The following is a 4,491-nucleotide window of genomic DNA, read 5'->3' as shown; positions in this document are numbered from 1 at the left end:
TTGTGCCAAGAAGATGTCCTCCACACCAGCGGTCCTCAACCTTTTTTTGCGCCACGGACAAAATAAATCAGTACCAGTACCGAAAAAAGGAAGATTTATTCATTACACATGGAAAAAGACCCAGGGAAACAGAGTTAATGATAAAAATGATTAAAAAATAACGATAAAATCCCTGAAAACCATAAATTTCACACCCGAGCCTCAACTCTTACGGCCCGGCACCAAACTACTCACGGGCTGGTACCGGTCCATGGCCCGGGGGGTCTGGGCTGCTGCGCCACACCATTATATCAACAGCAGCCAGAAGCAAAGCAAAATGAATCCTTTCCCTCATGTTGTTTGCTTCAAATTCTGACCCCAGTGGAACACACTTACCTAATGATAATGCAACATAATTTATAGCAAGCTAGCTAGCTAGGTATCGCTACACAATTAAGAAATTTCTGTTTTAACCCCCCCCCCCCCCAAAAAAAAAAAAACCCACAAAGAAATTAACAAATCACATACCGAAGACTGCAGAACTGTAGTCCTCTATTCAGTGGGTGACGATACAGTCATCTTTCTACAAGTCCATCTTTTATATACAGCCTGTGTATTCCCGGATTAGGTGTAATTACTTTAATTGGTGAAAGCTGACATATCATTATAAAGTTTTTCAATAATTTGGTTTAAAAACAAACACTTGTAAAATGAATCCAATTACTGCACAGATAGTAAATATTGTGTGTATACTTTCTCATTTAAATTCACAATGAAATGACATTGTCTAATCAGTTTGGTGTGATAGAACAGATCTTATTAAGTCTTCAGAAATAAAAATGAAACGGTGACTATGTCAAAGCATGGACAGGAAAGGTGGTTTGAATTTAAACCTTAGAAAATCCAATGCTATGTGAGAAAGAGAGAACAAACCGCCATAAATAACTCAAAGTACTCCATAACTGAATTCTAATGTAAGCATATGGTGACTCCATTCTCCTAACGCCCCATTGATGTCATGTCCAGCTGTACCTGCCCAGTGGTGGTGGAACCCTCCATGCTACAGTATATAATGCAGTGGAGGCTGTGACTCATCAGTGTGTGGCCCATCCCACTGCCATAATTATTACGAGTAGTAACCCACATGTTTGAGCCACTGGTGGTACTAAAATCTCATTGCAATGGCCGTGTGAAATGAAATCACCGGGGACAGCTGGGTTTAGCGGCACGGTCGGGGATCCACTTAGGCTGTAAAATAACAGGGAAAAAAAGAATTTGCGACTCTGTGAAGGGTTTGATGGTTGGATAGGAGGCGTAAAGGGGCTTCCTGAGGCTCATCACATGCAAACTGCTTTCACTAGAAGTTGTTTAAAACCCAGCCACACATACGCAGTTTCAACCATTATATATACTTTAATTTTAAACTTTTAATTTTCAAGAAGAGAGACCAGGAATTGCCTAAGTATAGGCCAAAAAAGGTATGTTTTAAGGCGATATTTAAAATCTAATACCAGTATAGCTAATCGGATATCCACTGGGCCAGATGGGTATGCTCAATCATCTTCTAGAAAGAGCATTTAGTGCTTGGTGTGTTTTGTGAAAGGAAATGAAAAGGACCCATGGGAGGCATTTCTTGGAGTGAGAAAAAGACACACTGAAGCATTTACACTATCTAGACTGAAGGGCACTTCCGTAGAAGGATGTCAGTGACATCATTGCACACTTAGGCAGATATTGTACCTAAATGCAGTTTTTAAGGTTGAATACACAACTTAAAAAAATCTAAACCTACAAATCTAATCTACATTAACAGTGTTTAAATCCTTCTCATTCTCTGCTCTAATCCTTGCTTAGTTTGTGTTTTTGGAGCGTCAGGAGAACAAGTTCTTTGTTAGCATAACATGGGATTAAAGTGAGCGTGTAGCTGCTGAACCCACGGGATTACAAAGTTTACTTATGCTTTAAGTAATAATGATAAGCAATGCTGGACATTACCTTTTTTTTCCCTTTCCTTTTCTCACTCAGATCCGTTGTCTAAAATAAACAGCATACTTTTTCTATTTTTGTCCAGCTTTTTTCTTCTGAAAACGCTGACATGGCAGCGGCTTTGTTCTGAGGAAGAAGCTGTTTTTAATCTTCAGCAATTTATTCATTTTTCTTTTCTTTCTTTCTTTCTTTCTTTATTGACTGTTACGGAAGACTGCAATGTCGATTGTTTTGAAAATACAGGGAATTAGAAAAATGCTCAGCTCAAATTCTTGCAAAATTACTTCCAAAACAACACTGAGAATGGAAGGAATGTGAAAGAACTGGCAAAAATATATATATGCAGTTTGGTGTAAAATGCCATCTTAAATTCTACTGTGTGTAGTGGATTATGGGAAACCACAGTTTAAATATTATGCTAAAGCAATTCTGCCTTGGCATTCAGTCAGAAATTCCAGCAAAATGGTGTTATCACAACGGAGTTCTCATGGGATTATGCCCACTCATTATTAATACCCCACAGACAGGCGGGACAGGGAAAACCGTTGAACATTATTAAGTCTTTAAACATGTCACTAGCATGGTTGCAAAATGCCTCAGTCAGTTGGTCCTAACAAGTGCCCTAAAGCCTGAAACTAGTGCAGAAGTGCTGAAAACCTTTTTATTAATAGCTATCTCACCTGTATCTCAGTTTTACATGCCTGCTTAGAGTAACAGACTTGTGCTGACACAACCCCTGTCTGCTAGGCATCGCCTTAGCTAATTTGAGTCACTGAACTGACAAATAACATGGCTTGCTGTGTGGTTTATTATGCTAACAACACATCCAAGAAGTCTATGCTCCATTGTTGGGTAGTGTAATTCCAGGACTTCATTAGTATCTTATCAGCAGGTATTTGTGTCTGGGTGATGCACCCATAGTCTACGAATGCTGGTAAGCAAACTGGTAATCCTTAACTGATAGCTTAGCACTCCACTCTTGCATCCAGATATCTTCCAGCTCCAAAGAAATCAAAGATGGTGACAGCAAAAAAGGCTGAACTTTAGGAGTTAACAAACCAGTGGGTGAAATCATGAAGGCAGTCATGTTGATGATCAGGTCATTAAAACATACATGAATCTTCTCTGTGGTACAACACAGATCAATTAAAGTACAGCAGTGTCTTAAAGACACAAAGACCTGGTTGATCTCTAATTTCTTGCTTCTAAATTCAGATAAAACTAAAGTTATTGTACTCGGCCCTAAAAATCTTAAAAACATGCTGTGTTACTCTGGATGGCATCATCTTGGCCTCCAGTTACACTGTGAGGAATCTTGGAGTCATTTTTGACCAGGATGTGTCCTTAAGGTGAGCATACTAAACCAAAATGTAGGTCTGCTTTTTTGCATGTGCACTAAATCTCTAAAATTAGAAACATCCTGTCTCAGAGTGATACTGAAAAACTAGCTCATGCATTTATTACTTCTAGGGTGGACTACTGTAATTCGTTATTATCAGGATATCCTAAAAGCTCCCTGAAAATCCTTGTGTTGAACTAAAATGCTGCAATGAGGGATCCAGAAAGACCAGACTAGAAAGAGAGCGCATACTGGCTTCTCTTTATTGGCTCCCTGTTAAATTCAGAATCCAATGTAAAATCCTTCTCCTCACATACAAGGTCTTCAATAATCAGGTCCCATCTTATCTTTAAAGTCCTCATAGTACCATATCACTCCAATAGAGCACTCTGAGACTACGGGCTAACTTGTGGTTCCTAGGATAACTAAAATGCTCAACCTGCTATCCTTCTGTCATTTGTCTCTATCCCCTCCAAGCTACCTGCACTCTCTTCTTCATCTCTATTGTGCACTGTTGGAGTTGGATGGTTGGTCTCATGCATTTCAACTCATCTACCATCACTACTTCTGCTTCTTGCACCTTCACCGTTACAGCAGTCTCCCCCTTATTCACACACGTATCACACACTTCTCTACCAGTTCCTTTCTCGGCACCCTATCATATACTGAACATGCTAAATCCACCTAGTGCAACTCCATCTGCCCTTGTCTGAAGTTATCCATCAACATTCTGTTGTGTTCTTTCACCTTTTCTTTGTTATAGTGCTTATCCCCAATTATCCCAATTATCTGAATATTAATACCTTTGTTATCAGTATGCTAACATGCTAATTTCACAACACCCAAACACACTGTTCGAACTTTCTTCTACTTGGCTGGGAGATGTAAAATATTAGTACACCTTCAGTTGTTTATGCCACACTGCACCTATAGGAGGGTCTAATTACATTCAGTTCCTCCTAAAACGCCTACAAATAGAAGAAACTGGCAACACGCCAACTCCCTTGGGTGTTTTGCGCCTTGACCACGAAACCCACAATTGACGCTTCACCCCTGCTAAGCACACCCACTACACAATCTCAACAAAGACAAAGAACAACTGATCTGCCCTTTCCCTGGCCACTGTGCTCATATCTGTTTATCGCCATGCTCTACCAGACCCTCCTTCTCCTGTCTGCTGTTGAAAA

The sequence above is a fragment of the Simochromis diagramma genome, unplaced genomic scaffold, assembly GCF_900408965.1.
Source record: "Simochromis diagramma unplaced genomic scaffold, fSimDia1.1 OVJJ01000402.1, whole genome shotgun sequence".
NCBI lineage: Eukaryota > Metazoa > Chordata > Actinopteri > Cichliformes > Cichlidae > Simochromis > Simochromis diagramma.
Note: the sequence above shows the minus strand (reverse complement) of the source record.